Genomic DNA, 23926 nt, shown 5'->3' with positions numbered 1-23926 from the left:
TTTCCTTTAACCTGCTGCAGCATGCTCTGGGCTTCAAACAAGCTGTCTATCAGGAGAGAGGAGAAAATTACAAGAAATTGTCTCCCCAGAATGATTCTTTAGATACACAATCTTTCTTTCATAAGATACAGAGAGAAAATCTTCTGAGTGCAGCAACCTAGCTCAAATTAGCCAAGGCACCGGTTGCCAAGGAAGGGTCATGAAGGATGAGCCAGGAAGGCCCGGGTATGGTGGGCAGGCCTCCCTGACAGTAGTAAATGCTAAGGGAGTAGCAGGGAGCCAGACTGCTGACCCTACTGACTTTCTTCCTGTGTAATGTACACAGTATATACATCGGCAGTAAATTCAGTGTCGTATTATCAGTGCAGAATAAACTCAAGTTTCAAACAGAATTTCAGCCAAAATCCTTGGACACTATACAAAGCGGCCATTTAAATTCATGCCAATGCAGTAATCATTGACAAGTTGCAATCTGAAGCCTTTCCAAGACTTGGCATTGCTGACAAGCCATATCCATAGAGGTATGGTTGCATAGGCCTGTGAGATCACCTGCACAGAGAGCTCCACGTGTGTGCAGTTACTCTTTGAGAATAAGACTGAAACTCCTAGTTCCCTTTAATGTCCATGAATCTGTACTTCACACTGCAGCAAATGACTAGAAATAAAAATTTTCCTCTCTTAGAAGAATGATTTCTTGTTTCTTTGATAAAGCCCTTGTGTTTCCCACAATTTTGAAAGAAAAGCTCAGGTAAAATATACAGTTACCTAACCCTGAGGTAGCCGTACCCTTTCCAAAAGCACATTAGAATGCCTGGAAAATCCCCCAGGTGATCTTGGATGTGTTAGAATTGGAGGACCCAAAACAGAAACCAAATTCATTCCCTACTAATTGCACAAAGCTTTGGCTGTAGGGCCCACATGCTAGTTAAGTGCATACCTACACTGGCCACCCATTTCATACATCCAGACCTGAAAAATTCCGTCCTCTGACCTGTTCGTGACATTCTATAACACTACAGAATTTGGACTACAGTACTTACTGCAAATGAGTTGGAGGCTAGTACTGAAAACATTCTTATTCGGAGATGGGGAATAAGGAACATATACAACTGAGAGAAAGAGTCAGATTGTCTCCTGGGGCGAAAGCAGACCCTGCAAATCCCCTTATGAGAAAAAATATATATATTAATAAAATGTAATAAATCAGAATTATTCTGCTGTGACTATGTTTAGGCCTATAAACATTTTATTACCTGACCATAAACCTACCTTGAAATGTGCTCACCATCAATTCCAGCCTAGGATAGTGTCTTAATGGGCTGTTATATCCAATATTAACATTACTTTAGTATCTTTAGGGACACAGAATCATCATTCTTCAGAATATGAGTTAGAAACAGTTGAATCATTTTATCCCTTAATCTGTTATTTCCTAATTGAAATTAATTAAATTACACTAATGTTGTTTCATCTCTCCACATAGCTACAATACCAAAAAAATGTAAAAAATAATCCCCCACTGACTCCCTTCTTTCTAAGGGGCTTGTGTGAAATATTGCAAGTATATACACCCAGACACAGTGCTGTTAGCTATTTGGAGACTTGATGCTGGATAAATCTTGCAAATAAATGCATAAATAATATATTAGTGCCCTAGGTCCCTCTTTCACCAAATTTATACAACACAAAAGTGATATGGAGGACTAAGAGTAACTGTAATATATGTAAATACCTAAATTGGATAATTCAGGCAGAAAAATATATTGTAGCTTGGTACTTATTATTTAAAATTTATGTTTTATGCATTTCCATTGCCTGAGTTAACATATATCTTAGTTTCTACAATCTCATATCTCCTACCATAATCTGTCCTTAAAGTATTGTACAAAATATCATGCATTAATCCACAAAGTTAAGCCTGTGTGTTTGTTTGTACTAGCCATCCCAAAATAGAGCTACGTCTCATAATGAGCTGTTTTCCAACAGCATGATAGAGTATTTTTAAATTGGTTTTGACAAGCTTTTCAGAGTCTGACTTCTCCTTATTGCTGGTTGCCTATATCCACGCACATCATGGACACTACTGTGAGCTCTGAGTGGAAGTCTTGAAATTTCCTCTTGTTTAACATCAATGACCTGAGCTGCACAACATTCTCCTTAAACTTGCTGAGAAGAGCTATAGTTGATTTCTTCGGTGGATGCACTCTATTTTCTCACTTAATAGGAATGGATAAGAAATGAAGTATCTCTGTTTAGCTCTACAAAGGGTGATTTTCCAGTCCCCTTAATGCATTCTTTTTGGAAAGAGAGGCCTGGAAATCATTTCTTGCTATGTTTATAACTTGCTCTTTATTTTCAGGGTTTTTTACTCAATGCAGCTGTAGTGTTAGAATGTGTGAGCTCACTCATTTTCCTAAGGCAAATACAACTTCCATCATAGCCATGGAATCAATTTCTCCTATATGCAAGAGATCAGTTTCATGATCATGTGGCAACTGTTTGACTAATGAGAAACATGGAAATTTTCTAGTCACTAGATTTGGAGAATATGCAATTGTCCCAACACCTTTTGGCTCTAATTTATCTACTTCTCTCTATCTGCTTCTTTTTCCATGGGAAGGGATAATATGTTTTAGTTATCTCATCCCATCTGGAAATTATGGATATATTAGTGCTAATATCATTCCTACCTTCAAAGAGTCTAAGTTTGAATGATATCATTGCATATATTTGGAGGAAAAAGTATTTAGTAGTGGTTTTCAAGTAAGAGTCTTAGTTCTAAAGACTAGTCTACATTTCTATTTGAAAGATATGTCTGTGAGAAGTTGGTTTATCAATTTTCATTTTAATTCTGACTCTATATCCTATTATCATTTCATTTCTTCTTTTCCTATATCCTCTGTTTCCCCAACTGTCATAAGAATCTTTAAGGTATAGTCCGTAAAAGGAGTTTATTTTATCCAGAAATGTAATTTACAATTCTTTTGTGAAGGCTACTCCTGAAACTCCTTCTGCAGCAGAAAATTTCCTAGTCCTTGCAAGAACAAATATCATCTTCACTGTGACATGAAAGGAAAAGTTGAATAAAGAAGTATGGAAATGAAGAAAACAGAAAGGATTGATAGGCAATTGTTCCAATAGCAAAGAAACACCACGGTGAATAGTGGGAGAACAATGATAGTGGGTTTGTTTCCATGACTGTTTCATATTTAGTTGAATCAAAATAACACACAGAATGTACTCCTTACATCAAGCTCACAATTTCAATTCATCACACAGATAAGACATTAACATATAACCAAACGAAAATAAAGCAGTGGGGTAGGGGATAATTGAGAAGGAGGCTATAGGAAATGTTCAATAAACCATATCTGAATTGGATGGGTCACTGGGCAGAGGTTAGCAGGAGGTTAGTTGAGTTATTCGACTTGTGCCTTGTACCATTCTGATAGTTATACACTTCTATTGATGAGCTAGACCAACCTGGTGTTCTTCTCTCTGTCCACACTCTTTACTTTGTGCTTTTCTTGTCATCTACTGCATTTACATTCTGTGCTGATTAATTATGTTCGTGTAGGAGGCTGTGAAAGCCAGTGAGAATTCCATCTAGATTTCTTGTCATAAACTTGTCAACACCTGGCTGGTTTGTTCTTCACCCTCGAGGGTGAGCCGGCAGATCTTTGATGCAGAAAGGCAGGCTCCATGGCAATAACAAAAGCCAAATGTAAGCCCAGGGGTGTTAGTGTGGTATGACTTGCAGGTAACAGTGAGGGGAAAAGGGCCGATTAGGTTTCATACAAGTGTGCTGCCCATACACATTTCTGGTGTGGTTTCTGATTCCTAGCACTTTTAGGTGATGAATAATTGACACCCGTGTATGGTGGAGCACTATAATTGTCCCCATCACTGAGGAGGAAATTGTCTTGCACTCTGGAAAGGCTCATTTACCGTGTGTGTATCTTTGCTGTGTATCCAGGGCTGCTGTGAGGGCCATTTGCTAATTATCCGGAAGAGCTCTTATGCTCTGATGAGATCTTTCGGAATGCAGGTATCTATGAAACATCCATGATACTTTCTCCATATTTTCTACAACACTTGGCAAAGGGCCAGTCCTCTTTGGTCATCTAATCCATCTTTTCTGAGCTAGATGGGAAGAGGACGATGCCAGGAAAGGGGCACTCTGTTCGGCCATAATTCGGAGGCCACATCCACCCAGAAGAGAACCTAACTTCACAGGATTCTCACATCAAAATAATAATTTAAAAAAGTCATAAAAATGTTGACAGATCTTATATATGTATTTAGGACTTTTACTATTTAATTGGCTCCACACCTATGTTAATATTAAATTCTATGACTATTTGTCAAAATGGACCCATAACTGATAATATAGCATAACTATGTTGAACTTAATTCTTGTCTAGTTCAATGTTTTTCAAATTAGAATGAAACTTCTCGCTAGGCCAGATGACATCTACTCCATCAGCAAACTCAAGACCTCCCAGCACAGTGCTGTCCTGTTCAGATATCCCTACCTGTCCAAGCCCTCCACCCCATCCAAAATCCTGGAAATGGACTATGTGTCAAGCACTGTGTTTGATGCTGGAGAACAAAGGTAGAATATTTTTCCAATGAGGAAGACATATAATATTTACTTTGTTTTAAATGTTAAGCTAATGTGTATTAAAAAACTGCTAAACTGGTGTGGTCTAGCAAATTTACACACAGATATATGTGGAGGTTTATTCTAAAGGAGGTCGAAGAGTTGACCCGATGGGTAAAGTAAAGTTATGGAGTGATAGGGAAAGCTTTTAAGCAAAGACAAGTATGTTTGTAAGACATCTTGACGTAGTTAGAGAATAGAAATGACTTTTTTACTTAAAGGGGAAATACAGCACATTCATTAAGGGGCCAGACGCTAAGATCCGGTGGTGTAGGTTTAAATAGTAACTCCATCATTTATTTGGGGTGACATATTTCACCTTCTTGCTTCAGTTTCTTTGTCTGTAAATTGAGAAGGACAAGGTATTATAAGGATATATTTTTGTAACAAAAATTAATAAATGTAGCTATTGTTCTTCAAGTTAAGTAAAGGCATTAGTGAGACCACACACCAAGGAGAGCCTGGAGAGGTGAACAGCGACGTGCTCAGAATGAAAGGAGCTCTGTATTCCTTACCAGGAAGGGTCTCCCATATGTGGTTGATGGGAATTTATGCTGGAAAATTGGATGGTCATATTCACAGCATTCTGACAGGTAAATAGAAAAGAAACACAAATAACTAACGGAGGGTGACTATCTTAATGTTCTGCCTCCAGCGACTGGGTGAATTGTAACCATTAACAGCAGAGGCGACATGAAGGGTGCTGTTTGACTCATTGGGAAATAAAATGAATTCAATTTTTATGGAGTTTAAAGTGTTGGTGGGGTATTGGCTGAGGGTCAATGAACGCTTCTGTGCACAGCCATCTTAGAAGACTCTAGAATAATGTCCAATAGATACCTGCAGGTGGTCTCAAATGCAAATTACCTGCTAAATACAGACACAAGTATAAATGATAATAATCTTCATTGTATATTTCATTTAACACCATACATTGGAAATAATATTTCATTTTGTAATCAATATAAATCGTTGAGATAGTCTGCATTTTTTTCTGTCAAATTCTTAAAGTTGATGTGTATTTCATTCATACCTGAGAATTCTTAAGCCATCTTTCAAATGTTCATAGCCTATGTGGGTCAGAACCCACTGTACAGCTCAGTGTAGTTCTAGAAGATACTAAGGAGAGGATTTATACATTCTGAAATTTCTACCTGAGATCTTCTTGGTACTGTTTAGGTACTGAGACTTCAGTGGTAAATAACACAGACACAGTGTCTCCTTCACTAAAACTCTGAGTTATAAGCCTTTTACTGGTCTGAACATTTTCTCTGTGGAAATGAATAAAGACATAACCTCCAGGTAGACCATCTCATCCCAAGGATGACAGAGGCCAGGTGGGATTTCCTCTCAATCCTAATCCGTTGTGTATTTCAAACTACCTAACACCACACATAGAAACTGTGTTTCTTACTTTTCTCTCATTGTAAGACAAAATATTCAATATCTAAAATTAAGGAAGACAAAATTTTTACCTAACAGTTTGTGGAGATTTCAGTCCATAATCAACTGGCTCCAAGATAGAGGGGCAACAGTTCATGGCAACAAAAGATGGCAAAAGCAGCAACCAAAAGGGGAGGAGCAGGAGAGCAAGCCTCTTTCCCTCCTTATACTGTACGCAGATTACCTGCCCCAGGGTGGGTGCAGCACTGACACTTGTAACCTTACACCATGAATAAATCAAAAGCTCTAGAAGTCCACCTCCATGACTTCATTATCTTTTGGGGGGTGGGACATCTAGACATAAACCATAACAGAGACCCAGGCAAGAAAGAGGGGACTAATTCAAAGAAAAGGGGCTTTAATATATTATAATGACAGAAACATATTTGAGGGCACTTATTTATTTAAAGAGCAAGAGAGTCCCTGAAGTCATCACACACACACACACACACACACACACACACACACACACACACACACAGCTTGACTGGTAATAAACTAATTCAATAAATGTGTTTGTATCATGAAAAAGCCCGAATTTGTTTGTAAACATAATCAAGACCAATAAAAGTTCAGTAATTTACATGTTTTTACTTTGAAACTGAACATAGAAATGTAAACTTTGACTTTCTCTTAAGCAGAAAAATTCTATCCTTTCAAAAGTTTTCAAATCAATCAGTGTAAAAGAATAGAATTAACTTAGTTTCACCAACTATCCAGTTTTCTCCTACTCCCACAGCCTACCATAATATTGGCTAAAATTTATGTAGTAGTCTTTCCTTATCATGATTTTGGCCAAAATTTACATGTTTTACCACAGTCAAATCCATACTATAACCCTATGCTCTAGATAACTATATGCATTTTGCAGTCTACTGAAGCCCAAAGGGATTTAATAAACACCATAGGATCATAAAAATTTTGAATGGCAAAACTCCAGTTATATTTAAAGCAAACCTGACACCAAAATTTTTGCTTTAACTAAAACTCCAAGCCTTATGCTTGTAACTTCACATTTAGTTTCTATTTGTAATGATGAATTCATTTAAAACAAAGATGTGGAAATGAACTTAGATACCATCTAGTGTCTATAGATCATTTAAAATAAACACAAAGTGCAGGTTTGGAAAATAAATTAATCCACCCCTTCTGAACTTTAGTGTGCATTCTTACAGCTATCTTTCCTATTGTTCTGTACCATACAATAAAGCTCTTTTCTTAGCATATACATTTAGTAAACATGGGGGACCAACTCCATGAATTCTTTGGCAAATATACATAACCATAAAAACACACGTATATGTATATATGGGTATCAATGTCTAGTCTACATATTTCAAAAAATGCAGAATGTTGGAACAGCAACCCACCTGTCAAGACATAACAAATTAAACACATTGTGGAGGGAATTACATATCATTACCAATGACATGGGCAGAATAGATGAGTGTCCTTTAAATACTGCCTGTCAGGGCCTACTCCCATCATAACACCCAGTGTAAATAGTACTCAGCCAGCTGCCCGTGAATGTAGCCAATACTGCTTGTTAATGCAAAAGTCTGATTGCCAAGATTGCTATTTCCAAGCACAGTGATCAAAAATTGTATATGAGTTGCCAAAGTGAGCATGTGTGATCAAAAGTGGCAAGATGAATTGAAATTGTATCTTCCCTTCAACCAGGCTATGCGTTCCTTGTCTTTATTGATCCCATCTCCATGTAGAATGAACATGTGGTAGTGACTATTTTAAGAACTACTACTAGCAACATAAAGGAAGAAAACAGACTACTCTGGGTATCGACTATCTAAACCTCTGTCTTTATCACACTAGTCTCCTACATCTGCTCTTACCAGCACAATAGCTTTACACCCATCAAGCAAAATAGAGACACAGTGAATTGTAGCTGCAGGAGAGCAAAAAGACCAAACAAACTCCAAATGCTCTGGGGAGTACAGTAGGATAGCTTCTGATTTGTTAACCAGTTCTTTGCTTGCTCCGAGATAAATCCATTGCTGGTATATTGGGGAAATGAGATCTCTAGGGAAATGCTTTCAAACAGTTGCAGTTATGACAAAAAATAGAACAACACTCAAAATCAAAGCAGTGTTCATTGACAATTCTGAATGTGTTTGATCAAGAATATTCTCTGGGGAAAAAGTATAGAAGTTGAGAAAATCTCAAGTGCCATCTTTGCCTAAGCATTCCTTGGCTTTTGGGGAGTCGGTCTGGATTGTACCTTGGGGAAGATATAATTTCACTGCTTTCTAGGAGAATCTCTTTTCTTACAGACTACATGAGTGTAAATGTCCATCAGTACTTTCTAGTTATGTTTCAGTAAGAAAACTGGGAATAAATTGTTCTGTGCTTCCTTTGTGTATCTCACCTCTTTCCTCACCCAGCTCTCTTTTCTAATCTTTTAATCCCACAGGCAGAGACACTTTGCAGCCTAAAATTGTTCATTTAAGCCGCAACATTTCCCCTACACTTGGAAGCACTCGACTTGGCCACTCAGACCTTAAAGTGCCATCCTCTACCTCCCCATAGGAAACAACAGTAACTGCAGGATGAAGACCAGGAAGTTTCCCTTGCCTTGCAAGTCTATATTACATGAGAAGGCTAGGCTGGTTCCAAAGGAAAAGGACAGCCCATCATCCCCAAAGAATGATAGATAAGGATTAGGTTTAACACTGGAAAACATTTAGAAGCTAAAAGAAAGGCTGCATTCATGGCAGGAATAAAAGGAGCCATTCTTTGGCAAAACATAAAACAGCATCTGTTGCAACAGCTCCAGTTCTGAGCTGCTTTGCATGGCATTCTTTGTTGCCCTAGGATGGCAGCTTCTGTCAGGCCTTTGAGGACATGAAATGATGACAGATAATGGTCCTGTGCCAAGGAACAAGAAAAACATCACATTTTGATGTGCAACTACTTGATTCTCAGCCATCTAAAAATACAGAGGAGGCTGTCTATTACATTTAATGAACTGCCTTGGTAGCACAGAGTGATTATTTCCAGTGGTTCCCTGCTATACCATGCAGCATGAAGAGTGTGCCACCAGAGCTGCCTGGCTTTGAGGGAAAGATGCACTCGAGTGCACAGTATATGCCAGGTGTATCAGAGTGGGATTCTACTCTGGCTCTGAAGCCCTCCCCACTGACATTCTGGCATCATTATTGGCTTGTTCTATGTGAGTTATTCATAACGACAAAGCCCAGAAAAATCCCCATTCAATTCACATATTTGGAGCAGCAACTCATTTTGGTAGTACTTTAACAAGATAATTTAGGAATAAAATGGAAAAATAAAATTTTAAAAAAGCATAATTTTGATTATGACTTACACCCAAGAACTGAAGAACATTTCCTACCACTTACAGATCATTAACAGCTTGGTTGTAAATATTATTAAAAATAGAGAGATTGAGCATTTTACAAGATGAAAGTCAACCTTGTTTGAATGTTTAGTATAGAAAAGCCATAAACATAAAATACATACACATTTTATGATTTCATATTTATTCACCCAGTCTTTTCATATATATATCTGAATAAAGTTGTGGGCACATTTTCTCCCACTTACAAGGTAGGTAATTGATACCAGACATGCCATAAAAAATGTGACTTTGTGTTACTACAAGTAGATTTCATGTCTTTTGCTTTTGATGTCTGAAGCATGAAAAATTCCAGAGAATCTATGCTGTCTGTTTATAGAACCTATCTACTATCTTAATAAGTTGCCAATATTTGCTTCTTTTAAGAAGCCCTCCAGTAAAATATTTATCTACATATTGGAAATTTCACTTAAGCATGTTCTATGTTCTCATAGAGTAAAACTCCAATGGTTTTCCTAATTAAACATTGGTTCCAGGAATTTCCTGGTGTCTAAAATTGTAGCTCAGCTTGTTCATAGTAGGTTATAGGATGAGAGACATACAATTTAATTCAAACCAAAATCTTTAAGGGTGCACCTAGTTTTGGTCATTTTAAAAACAGAAAACCTGAAACAAATGTATGTACATTAACACACTGGAGATTATCAATGATAATCTTAATTTTACACTCATTTTAGTTTGTCTCATGCAGAATGGGAGGCAGGAAAATGTAGTAAGTAAAAAGTCTGTGTGCAGATCGCCTTGCCGTGAATTGGCTTGCTTCTGGGAATTGACCTGGAGGTAGAAATATTTGGGTAAACAGTGACCTGAGCTGTTGCATTGTATCAGACTCAATGCTGGTGGGCGTCAGGAGATCTCAGTTGCATTCCCTCATCCAATTGGGCAGTCCTGCCCAATCTGAGGCTGGGCTATCCTTGAGAACTACGGAGTCACCCTTGGTCAGAGAGGACAGTGTTGAGACAATGGTAAGCTGGGGAGGGATTTGGAAGACATAGCTATAAACTCTATTCACGCTCAGATCTAACTCCCTAAGGACACAAGAATACTGGCAGGCACTTGCAGTATAAGGTCAGGGGCCACACACCTTGTGCCTTGGACTGTGAGACTCCTTACAGTGCACCATGGTTAGGAAAGTAGCCTTCGTGGCTTCAGTGGTGCATAAAAAGTCTTTCTGGTGAGTTTTTCCCATTTGTGAAGGGAAATAAATAAATAAAACGTATCACTTTTAATCTTCTCACTACTAAGAAAGAATCTATTCTTTGTTTTGGCAAAAAGAATCTATTTCCCTACTGAGGGAGACAGAATAGAAGCTTTTGGCTTGTATTTCCAATGGAGATTAATTTTATTAATTATTCACTTGACATGAAGATGAACAAAAGAAAAAATTCTTTCAGTTGGTTAAGAATACTTTCCTGTCTCCTTCCAGGAACTATATAATATTCAACACAAATGTTATTGTTAAACCCTTGAAGGATTTCAACAGATAATCACTTCAGACATAATTTCCCCAAAACTTCCTTTTCTGCATGAGTTGAAAGAGTGTGTAAGTATGGTATTCAAAGGTACACTAACTGGACAATCTGGGTTGAGTGCTCAGCTCTATTTACATCAAAACTAACAGATGGCTGGATTTGGAAGATCACAGAAACTGTTGTGTTCCTGCGTGAGAATGTCTCAGATTCAAGAACAAACTTTGGTAGGAGTCATAACGTACATCAAATATCAATCTTTCCTTGTAGGCATATAGAATGGCTGTTGAACAGTTCTCTTTACTATGCCTCACTTTAAATAAAAAGTTGTTTTCTGCTTAAGAAAACTGTAATAGAATAGTAATATGATATTTAAAAAAGAAAAAATGTAAAGATAACTATGTAAATAAAATTATCAATCAGAGGGGGACAATGTAAATAGAAGCTCTAAAACCTAAAAGTGTCCTTACATTCAATTATGTAGTATTCACATTAATTAAATACTTTGTGCCATATCCTCTGGTTATTTTATCACAGTATTCTTAACAGTCGTGTGATATGAATATTAATATATTAAACTTTAGAGACAAAGATTTGCAACTCAGACTATTAAAAATCAAACTTAGCAATAATAGATGAAGAATTTGAGTTTCTCTAATTCCCAAATTCTCATTCTCTGCCTCTGTCATGCCATGGCACAAAGCCTCATGTTTATCGCTTAGAAATGTTCAACTTTAGGGTGCTCAGAACATTGCAGGGTTAAAGGGTTAAAACTGGGATACAGATTTACCTTCCTCAGCAACTTTTTTGGCTCCTGGGGCAAAATATCAGTTTGATTTCCTGTACATGAAATACCTGCCTGACCTGGAGAACTCGGCACCCAAGAAAATGTGTTTATCGAGGAGCCAAGTCCTCTAAGGCTTGGCCTCAGAGGCCAAGTGAAGGTCAGAGCAAGACTGCCCTGCATTGCTTCAGCAGGCGATTCCACTGCAGTGACATGGAGCATCAAGAACATCCAGCAGCTTAGCGACATGGAAACTGGTTTCCTAATTCAAACAATAGCACTAACCAGAGCCAAAGAGTCTTTGTTAGAAGAAAGAACTAATTGTTTAGGCTTGTCATGTCCTAACAGTTAATAGCACAAAGGGTATATTCAAAGTGGAATGGTACTTTCCCTGTCTCACAAAATAAGGGACAACACCCACAGATATTTAACAGAGCTCATTCCTCAAAGGACTCTGGAAACAGTGCTTGTTTAAGAGCAAAGTTACAGTTGCAATTCGTGACAGAATACTCTGTGTGTTTTAGCAATTCTAGTGGTGTATCTGTGTGGCACATTACAACATAAAGAATTCCCGAGCAGCTTCATGTACTTTCCTTTGCTGATGACAGAAGCTGAGGACTTACCTTTTCATCCACAAAACAATGGTTCCTTTGCAAATCTGAAATCTGAAATTTGTTCTGTCACAAGAACTTCATTAGATTCAAGAGTTTTTTTCCAGTCATTATTTTCTAAATTCTGAGTCATATCTGAAAGATGTCAAAATTTAAACTTTAGGTTCTTGCTCTTTACAGACTTATTCTTTTATCATAGCCTCCCTACTTTGCCATCAGTGAGACTCAAAATAAATTGAGTCATAAGTTTGTAAGACAAGACCTAATGTTCTGCATGATGCCATGAAATACATTCAGAAAAACTAAAATATTTGAAACTTTCAAACCTACTGACAATAAACTCAGTGAAAGTGATACAGAGGAATTAAATATTAGAACAAGTGATACAAATGAATAAAAGCTGTTGGAGATAAAGTTTCTGTATTAATCAGTTTGTCACCTTTGTGAATAGTAAGTGATTTGATTTTATTCCATCTAAAATCGCTCCATTGTGATCCTCTTTGGAAACTTTTTGGGTATAGTTACAGTGTTAGCTAGAGTGAAAAACAATCACATTTAAATGGAATCCTTCATTGATAAAAATATTTTAAATATTATATGTATGCTTAACTGAGATGGTATATTACAAAATGCTACCACTTCAATAAAGTTTAAAAATATGCAGAAGGATGCATATTTGCTTTACTTTGGCTCAATAGTTCAGGGACACTAAATAGAAGCCTTAAATATCAGCTTTCAAGGATAGTGTCTTTCCAGGATATATGTTTATATGTAAGTATAACTTAAATCCATAAACCCTTAAACAAAACTCAAGCTGGAAAACTTATTTTTCAAATAAAGTCTAGGCATTGTGTTCCAATGAAAGGTTGTGTTTACTATCATTTTTAGTTATGTCTATACAAGTGAAATAAAGCACACTATTCCTCTTTGTTCATTCTTATTATCCTTATCTTTGATGTGGTTGCTTGGGTGATGACTGATTTGGCTTCAATTGATTGCTATTGATTGACCAAAATGAATAGATGAAGCTCGTATTGATTTATAACAATGTATAGTAGAGCATAATTTTCCCTAATCATGTAATACTGTATTTAGTGATTGACTACAAAGTAGAGCATTCTACAAACTGTAATTTATCTCAATTTTAAAGAAAAAATTTTGACTATGGAAGCTTCTGTGCTGTGTCTAAATATGTAGAGTAAATTCACCTACACAGATAAAAAGAAAAGCCGAGTCTTATTGATTTAAAGTGTCTTTTTTTAGTAAAAAATTTAAAAAAGGAGATTAAGATAGAAGAGGACATAACAACATAATAACACAGGTCAAAACCGAACAATTTAAGTAACATATTGTTGCACCACAAGATAACCCGACATAACAGTAGCTACCATAGTGTCTCTTTTCTTGAAATATTTGAGCATAACTTCGTATATTATAGCATAAAACACATGACAGTGTAAAACCATTCAAGAGATAGAAAGTATTATAGGGTATTTAGAACCAACTAACAGAAAATGAACAATGGTTTCTATATTATCTCCTTGTCTATAAAAAATTTAGTTTATACTATCACATACAATAAAATCCAATAAGATACACTATGATAAACTAATGGAGATAGAAGAACAAAAGCTTCATGGGACTTCAAAATAAGGTGATATTAAATCAAGACTAGCTATTATATTGTCTGGTTTTCTTCAAAATAATTGTTCATACCATCACACACAATAAAATCAACAACCCAGAATAGAACCATTCCAATTAATGAAAACATTATAAGGCTTCAACGCAATATAATGGGGAATCATGTTTACCACATAATTTTATGTATTCTTAACATTTCTTACACTAGGGAAACTATTTGGTATTCATACATGTGAGTTTGATTTATTTCGCTTATGAGTCTGGTCTCAATCTGCGTCCATTTATTTATAAATATCTCAATGTGAAAATTCTTTATAGCTGAGTAGTACACCATTGCATAAAAATACCACAACTTTTTTATCCATTCTTCAGGTGATGCACACTTAGGTTGTTTCCAAGATCTGGCGATTACAAATTGTGCTGCTATAAACATGGGTGCACATATATCACTGGGTAATGATGCTTTCAGTTCTTCTGGGAATATGCCTAGGAGTGGAATAGCTGGAACAAATGGGACTTCCAATCTCAGCTTTTTGAGAAATCTCCAGACTGACCTCCACAATGGTTGCACCAATCTACACTTTCACCAACAGTGCAAGAGAGTTCCTTTTTCCCTACGGCTTCTCCAGCATTTGTTGTTGGTAGTTTTCTTGATCCTAGCCATTCTTTCAGGAGTGAGATGGAATCTCAGTGTGGTTTTAATTTACATTTCTCTAAAGAGTAATGATGCTGAACATTTTTTCATGTATTTATTTGTCATTTGTATTTCTTCATCTGAGAATTGTGTATTCATCTCAGATGCCCATTTTTGGATTGGATCTTTGAATTTTGGGGGTCTGATTTTTTTTTAATTCTTTATATGTTTTAGACAGAAGTCCTTTGTCTGAGGGACAGTTCACTAAGATTTTTTCCCAGTTTGTGGTTTTTCTTTTCACTATGCTCGAGATTTCTTTTGACATGCAGAAACTTTTGAATAAGAGGCGATTCAAGTTAATTGATTTTGGGAAGCATTTCCTATGCGGTTTGATTCCTGTTCATGAATTCTCTACTTACCCCTATGTCTTCAAGGTTTTTACCCAATTTGTCTTCCAGGAGATTTAGTGTTTCTGTTTTAATATTCAGATCTTTGAGCCATTTAGATTTTAATTTAGCACATGGTGATTGACATGGGTCTAGTTTTAGCTGTTGGCATGTGGAGAGGCAGTTTTTCCAACATCATTTAGAAACTGTTGTTCTTCCAGTGAACATGTTTGGCCCTTTTATCAAAAATAAGGTGGTTGAGTATGTTTGTAGTTGTGCTTGTATCTTCTAATCTATTCCATTGATCTTCGGCTCTGTTTTGATTCCAGTACCATATTGGTTTTACTACAGTTGCTTTGTAATATAACTTCAAATCATGGACTATGAGGCCTCCTGCCTTGCCTTTGCTGCTTAGAACTGTCTTTGCTATTCTAGGTCTCCTCTGATGAATTTGAGGAGTGACTTCTCTAGATTCATAAGGTATGTTGATGGTATTTTTATTGGGATTGCATTGAATCTGTATAGCAGTTTTGGGAGAACAGCCATTTTGAAAATATTTATTCTTCCTCTCTATGTGCAAGGGATTGTATTATAATTTTCCCTATATAGCTCTTTCACTTCGTTTGTGAAAGTAATTTCTAAATATTTCATTTTTTGGTTGCTAGTGTGAAGAGTGTGGCTTCTCTTATTTCTTTCTCTGTGATTTTGTTGTTAGTGTATAGGAATGCTATTGGTTTTTGAGTATTGATTTTGAATCCAGCCACATTGCTGAATTTATTTATTATATCTGGGAGTCTTTCAATGGAGTTTTGCAGGTCTTCTATGCAGAGTATCATATCATCTGCAAATAATGATAATTTAACTTCTTCTTTTCCTATCTTCATGCATTTTATTTCTCTCTCTTGTCTAATTGCTCTGGCTAGTACTTCCAGTACTATATTAAATAGAAGTGGTGATAAAGGACACCCTTGTCTTGTGCCCGATTTTAAAGTAAAGCCCTTCAATTTTTGGCATTTAGTATGATACTGGCTGTTGGTTTGTCATAGGCAGCCTTTATTATATTGAGGTAAAGACCATCTATTCCAATTTTCTGTAAGGTTCTTATCATAAATGAATGATGGACCTTATCGAAAGCTTTTTCTGCATCTATAGAAATGATCATGTGATTCTTACTTTTGGCTCTATTGACATGGTGGATTACATTTATTGATTTACGTATGTTGAACCATTCCTGCAGGCCTGGGATTAATCCCACTTGGTCATGGTGTATGATCTTCTTGATGATTTGCTGCATCCTATTTGCCAATATTTTATTGAGGATTTTTGCATCTGTGTTCATTAGGGAGATTGATCTGTTGTTCTCTTTTTCAGTTGGACCCTTCTCAGGTTTTGGTACTAGAGTAATATTTGCTTCTAGGACCAATTTAGGAAGGATTGCTTCCCTTTCAATTTCATTGAAGAGTTTGAGAAGTGTCGGCATTAAGTCTTCTTTGTATTTCTTGAAGAATTCTGCAGTGAATCCGTCTGGGTCTGGGCTCTTCTTTGTAGGTAAGGACTTAATTACGTTTTCAATTTCATTCATAGAAATTGGGTTATTCAGCAGTTTTACATCTTCTTGACCTATCTTTGGTACTTCATATGTTTCTAGGAATCTGTCTATTTCTTCTGTGTTATCAAACCTTTGAGAGTAGAGGTTTTAAAAACAGGCATTTATGATCTTCTGTATTTTTATAGGGTCTGTAGTGATTTTGCCTTTTTCATTCCTTATTGCATGAATTTTAGCTTTTTCTTCTCTTTTTTAATGAGGTTGGCTAGGGGCTTATCGATTTTATTTATTCTTTCAAAGAACCAACTCTTTAATTCATTGATTTTTTGGTTTTCTTAGTCTCTATTGCATTGATTTCTGCTCTGATTTTTATTATTTCCTCTCTTCTTTTGGCTTAGGGCTTGACTCACTCTTCTTTTTCTAGATGTTTGAGGTGTAACATCAGGTTATTTATTTGTATTCATTCTGTTTTCCTGATGTGGGAACTCAGTGCAATAAATTTTCCTCTGAGGACAGCTTTCATTGCATCCCACACATTCTGGTAAGCTGTTTTTGTGATTTAATTTGTTTGTAGGTATTGTTTAATTTCTTCTTTAATTTTCTCTGTGACCCACTGATTACTCAAGACTGTGTTATACAGTTTCCATGTGTTGGTGGGATTTTTGCAGTATCTTTTATCATTAATTTCTAATTTCATAGCACTATGATCCGATAACATGTATGAGATAATTTCACCCCTCTGCATTTATTTAAATATTTTCTGTGAGTTAATATATGGTCTATTTTAGAGAATGACCCATGTACTGATGAGAGGATCATGTATTCTATTGTTGTTCAGTGAAATACTCTCTATATGTCTATCAAATCCATTTATTCACAGGTGTGATTCAGTTCTTTTATTTCTTTGCTGATTTTCTGTCTGGTTGATCTGTCCACTGGTGTCAATGGTGTGTTAAGATCTCCTCTTATAACTGTATTACTGGTAATTTGGTTTTTCATTTCTGTTAATATTTGTTTTATATAACTGGGTGCTCTGGAATTTGGTGCATATATATATATATATATATATATATATATATATGTTATCTCTTACTGTTGAAGTTTTGCCCTAACCTGTACACAGTGACCTTCTTTATCTCTTCTGATCATTATTGGTTTGAAGTTCATTTTGTCTGCAAACAAAATAGCTACCACTGCTTTTTTTTTTTTTTTTTTTTTTTTGTGGGAGGATCCTGTTGCATGAAGTATTGTTTTCCACCCTTTGACTTTCAGTCTGTGAGTATCCTTTTGGGTTAGATAGGTTTCTTGTAGACAGCATATGGTTAAATGTTGTTTCTTGATCCATTCTGCCAGTCTGTTTCTTTTAATTGGTGAATTGAGACCATTTACATTAATGGTTATAACTGTTCTATATTGGTTTATTGTTGACATGTTATCTTTCTGCTGTTGCATCTTTATCTTTCCATTCTGTTTGTCTGCTTTGTTTAGTGTTTTTTTCCTATGTGTATCTAAACTGTCTTTCAGTATTCTTTGCAGGGTTGGCTTGGTGATCATGAAGTTCTTCAGCTGTTCTTTGTCGTGGAAGTATCTTATTTCTCCATCAATTCTAAAGGACAGTTTTGCAGGGTACATCAGTCTAGGTTGGAAATCATTTTCCTTTAGAATCTGAAATACTTCACTCCATGCTCTTCTTGACTTTGTTTATGCTGAAAAGTCTGTTGTGATTCTGATAGATTTTCCTTTATAGCTGATCTGTCTTTTCTTTCTGACAGCTTTTAATATTCTATTCTTATTTGGATTTCTGGGATGGTAATTATTATATATCTGAGTGTAGTTTAATTTTGGTTATGACTATTTGGAGTTCTATATGCTTCACTGATCGTGATATCAGTTTCCATTCTCATGTTTGAGAAATTTCCAGCTATTATTTCTCTAAATATTCTCTTGACATCCTTTGTTTTGTTCCCTTCTTTTTAATTTATCCCTATCAATCCTATGTTGTTTCTCTTTGCATAATCTTGCACCTGTTGAATTATTTCCTGATTCCTTGTTATTGTTCATTCAGGGATTCTACCTTTTTGTTTAGTTCCTCCAATTTTTTAACTATGTCTTCTTTAGACTATGATAAAAATTAGAAAGCATCTCTTTCATTTCTTTTATCATTTCTTCTTTTACCTGGGAGATTATTTCTACTTTGAATTCCTTTAAAGCTTTCTGGAGTTGTTTCTTTATTTCGGTTGCTATAATTTCACGTATTTCAGGTGTATGGCATATGTTTCCTTCTATGTACATAGCTCCTAAGGTTTCTTTGGATGGATTTAAAGTGTCTTTAGTCTGTTTTGAAATGGTTTGCTCTGTATAAGCTTATAAATGTTAAGTTGTTAACAAGCATCTCTAGGAACATATTTTTGAGTCTTAGTTGCAAAGTCTCTTAGAGCCACTAACAGAAAATACCAAAGAAAGAAGATTCTTCATCTCCAAATGTAACAAAAGGTCTTAGATTTTGAAAAACAAAAGTTGCCAGGCATCGCTCAAATTTCTTATCTCAGCAAAGCACTTCTAAATACAGGGAAGAGTCCAGACTGCTGTACTTGGATAACAGTGAAGTATTTCAGCTAGAAAACCTCTTCATTCCAGCAGAAAAGATGCACTTATGGCATCATTTTAGTGTTAACTTATGTTGGAAAGTGTAGAATGTGGGCATGCATGCACACACACATTCTCTCTCTCTCTCTCTCTCTCTCTCTCTCTCTCTCTCTCTCTCTCTTACTTGCTATTTGTTTTCTTCTTTGTCAGACTGTTTACTCTCCTCTAGACAAAAGTTTTATTTTCCTTGTAATTGAAATTAATTTCTTATTATTCACGTTTCCCTTCAAAATGTCAATTTCAAAATTTTCTACTACTCTTCTGAAACAATTGCTTTCTTTAAAGCAAATCACAATATTTACTGAAAAGTCTTTGTATGTGATAGACTGATATTCAAAGAAAAGGCAAAGATCTTCAAAGTGACACATGCAGAAGGTGATTGATAAATAGCCTAGGTCATACTAAAACCCCTGTGCCTCTCTAAACTTGAAAAACTAAGTAACTATCAAAACCCATATGAGAATTTTTATATAAATTGCTGCAGTTGAAGTTCAGATAATATTAAATGAAAGCAAACTAAAATATGTTGTAACGTAAAAAATTTAAATTGGCAGTGGATATACTTGGTAGTAGTGGTCCTCACCAATTCACCACAATGAATGTATTTAATATGTATCACAAATATATGCTAATAAAACATTGTAAAAAGAAAGGAATAAAATAATACCTTCAAATATTGTTATACAGATAACTAGGATAATATCTGTAAAATCTTAGAACAAAATTTATCATGTGTTAAATGCTATGAAAGGTCACTAATAAAATATCATCTAATTTCCAATGCTGAACTGTTCAAAATCAACACTGGATAACTGTGATTTGGTTTTAAAGGGAACATCAGTATGTTGCTCTTGTACTATTGTGCTATTAAAATAGGTCCAGAAACCTGAATTTCTTTAATTCAGAATTAAAGGTAGTAATCATTCTCACTATCAAAAATTAACAGACAGAGCTTTGCAACTGTGCAAAGCTGGAGAAGCTGGAAATTGTTCCTCTTGAAATGTTCTGCAGGGAACCAGAAGCAAGATGACCAGGCCCTCCTGACACTAGGAGAAAGACATGTTCTACAAAGTGACATCACTCGACCAAGAGGTCTGCACCCCTTTCCATCCCTCACCTTCATCCTTAAACCAGATCAAGGAAAATCTGAAAATTCTACATTGTGCTCTCCATGGCCAAGGAAGTATAAAAAATAAACCAAAAATGAGCAAAGATGGCAGAAAGCCATCATTTTTTGAGGGAGAATGACACTGTTCCAATATCAGTAATGAGAAAACTAAAGAAAGATACATTGGCTGTAGAAGAATTGGTTTTTAAAAATGCTATTAAAGGACAAGTAAGAATGGAGAGCATAGCCATGAATTAAATAAGAACATTTTTTAAAAACTTTAGCAACAACTGTGCAGTTGGGTTTTTAAAGTAGTATTTGCACACCTGAAGTGACTGTGGAGAAGTGTGTATTTACAGCCCAAGTCTAAACAGAGCAAGCCCTGGGCAAGCAAAGTTTTCCTGAAGCTTAACAATTTCTGTCCTCTGAGCTAAACTAAAGGTGTTTGCATACCATATTCAAGATGAGCCTTGGATTTGCATCGCAAAAAAAAAAAAAAAAAAAAAAAAAATCGTATTGTAACAGAGAGAAATTGACAGATTATTCACAAATGAATAACCAAAAAACCACTCATTGACTCAAGAAAATATACGTAAGTACCCAGTGTTCAAAGCACTCAGGCAAAATGAGAAGCAGAGATGATGCTGTAGAAGACGGTCACCAAACCATTTATGTCTCTGTGTCTTTCCTCCTCCTCGAAGAGAACATCAGCAATTTACAACCAAGCATTCTCACAGGTTTCCTCAGTTTTCTGAAGCAAAAGAAACTTTGTGATAAACTACAAGTATTTAAACTCCATTAAATGCCCATTAAATCCATGAAAGATGATACAAATCATACATATCTTAGTTATAGTACTATGTATATTGTTTCTCAAAGAAAAAGACTTGTGATTGCTATAAAAATAAAGTGTTGACATAAAAAATAAAATCTTGTTTGTGAGAATATGAAACCAAATGCAGGAAAACAACTTAACTTTCTGATAAAAATCAGTAAAAAAAAATAAAACACCTAATGGGTAAAACTGAGATGTACTTGTACTGAACCTATAGTGTTCAATTTGATACACAATATAATGTTTTTATACTAATATAATTACCTTCATCTTGCATTTTATTAAATATTCTCAATGGCTTACAAAGATAATTACTCTTTTTGTTTCATCAGCAAAGAAACTGATGACCAAGGAGAATGTATAATACGTTCAGGATGGAAAAGTAGTAAATCAAGTAACCTTCAGGATTTTGAGTTCCATCTGGAAGCCCTGTGATAAGAATCTTAAATGTCTCCCAAAGGCCCATGGACTCAATTCATGGTAACCAACCTTTGGCACTACGGTAAGTCTCTAGGAAGTGAGGCATAGTGAAAGTTAAATCATTGGAATGGAGCCCACAAAGAGAATGTGGAGACCCTTCCACATCCCTTTTCTTTGCTTTGTGTTCTTCATGAAGTAAACACAGTCCTTTCCATATTCTCACACCACGGTACTCTGTGCTGTCATAGGTGCAAATAATGTAGTCAAACAACTATGCCAACAGTTCTGAAAGTGAATATATATATATATATATATATATATATATATATATATGAATGACAGAGAGAAGTTATGAATGTTCATTTGTATTCTGCTATTGTTCATCTGTTTATCTGCTAGAAACAAAATGCTTCAAGAGAAAATGATGAAAACAAAATAATTTTCAAGTATAAATGAACTGATTATCACAGATTTCCTTGATTTTCTAGAGGCTTCTGCATGTTAGTATCCCCAAGCCATGCGTTTATCGGTGATCTTTTAGATTGGGTCCTACAGCTTGCCTGAGGCTCTCAGTAATTCACCCCAACATTATCCGACAGAACCCAATAGGTTGGATAACACACATGATAGACAGGCTTCAGTTTGATACTCCTGTTACAAGCAAAACACACTGTATGTAGTGACAGTTTGTGCCCATGAAATTAATGACCGAAATACAACCTGCTCACGTTGCAGATCTATCTTAAATCAGAATATGTAACATGGGGTCAGACTCCTTTACTTTGTTGCACACATCCATACCCTATTTTGACTTCACAAAACGTTTTTGAATAACTACTTATATTTTGATTACTTTTTTGAATAAATACTTATATTTTGTTCCTTTTTACCTTCTGTTATTTTCTCTTAATTCTTTGTTGGATAGAAAAGAAAAAAATATAAATGATATTACTAAATGAGATTTTTAACTATAGTTGTTCATATCAACTTCATTATCCAAATTTACTATATAACAATCTTAACATCACAACACATTATGCTAGAGAGGATATATGATTGCAAATGGATCTCTTAAAACATGAGAAGCAAAGAAGATGGAGTGCTGTGCAAATGCTGGCAATGTGGTCTGATTCTATTTTTATGGTTGTACCCAACACTTATTGTCTAACTTAATTTCGGGGAATTGTTTCCCAAGGCATATTTCATGCAACAAAATGAAATAACCAAGACCTATGCCCAACCCACAGGGGAAACATGACATCATTCACTATATTCTCAGGATTAATTTATATTTCACATTTATTTATCCTTGATGCCTGCTACTATTTGTCCTCTAGAAGTGTCGGTGGTAGTAAAATTTAGAGCATATGAACATAACAGTAAGCCCTCCTATCATTAATAACTAACATTGTTGAGAGCTCTCTCTTTGTTTTGTGTTCTATCTCTTGCTGTAAGTCATATAGAACCCTGTTATTCACTGAATTTATGAAGAATAAATCCTTTGCCCTTCTTTATCCATGAGAAAAATGGAAGTTTAATGGCAATGGTAGTTAAGGTAATACTAGCTATTAGAACAAATGACCCCTCCATCTTGCTGGCTAAAATAATGAAATCCTTTCCTTTCTCTTACCCACAATTCAAGGAGAGTGCTGAGAACAAGGTCTTCAGGCAGTGAGTCAAAGCTGAGGCTCTGCAGTGCCGTGAATCCATAGTGTTCATATTTGACTTCCAATATCTCTGTGCAAGAGATAGGAAAAAGACAGGTGGGGTGACACAGCTACTTCTGAATCCCATCAGCCTAAAAATAGCATTCATTCTCTGATTCCGTCCCTGAGAACTGGTAACTTGCCTCTTGAAAAATTGAATCCGTGTCCTGTAAACCTCTCCATGAAATGGACACAAGAGATTTTTGGTGAATGGCTGGCCCATCTTTGTTAAAGTTTGTGTATTGCTTTCCTAAGAGTACCCTGCATAAGGAATGAAGTTAGAATTTATATCCAAGTTTGAATCCAGATTTAAATTCCTTCTCAAACACTGTATTTAAGAAAATAAGGCTTGCTGTTGGGAGCATTGTCTAGTGATCTCCACTTAAGCCTTTATTACTGTAGGGGTACACACAGCATAGTCAAAGTACACAAGCTATTTCTTTACAAAGGTTTAATATGGGATGTGATTTCTCCCCATAAAAATGTTTCCACTGGTCACATTTAAGCTCACCAGAATAAAAAATCCATTTGCCTCTTACTGTGTAACGGTAATAGAAAATGTGAGAACTCTATGAAGATAAGTACAGAAATGGGAAAGATAAGAACATCTCTCTCCTTCATGTTACGCCAAAACACTGAC

At 35.7% G+C, this 23926-nt stretch overlaps 1 long non-coding RNA gene across 1 annotated transcript; it reads right to left on the bottom strand.

Annotated features, from left to right (window-relative positions):
- Nucleotides 1–4852: 4852 nt before the first annotated feature.
- On the bottom strand, nt 4853–23348 carry LOC106027451 (uncharacterized). Its single transcript, XR_010051182.1, has 3 exons — nt 23211–23348; nt 12374–12496; nt 4853–5004 (listed from the first exon to the last, which is right to left on the bottom strand). It is a non-coding gene; the product is annotated as an uncharacterized LOC106027451 (long non-coding RNA).
- Between the last annotated feature and the right edge of the window lie 578 nt (nt 23349–23926).

The sequence above is a fragment of the Cavia porcellus genome, unplaced genomic scaffold, assembly GCF_034190915.1.
Source record: "Cavia porcellus strain 051 isolate PalLab524CR breed Dunkin Hartley unplaced genomic scaffold, mCavPor4.1 scaffold_13, whole genome shotgun sequence".
Lineage (NCBI taxonomy): Eukaryota > Metazoa > Chordata > Mammalia > Rodentia > Caviidae > Cavia > Cavia porcellus.
The sequence above is the reverse complement of the archived record's forward strand: the minus strand, read 5'-3'. Positions and strand labels throughout refer to the sequence as shown.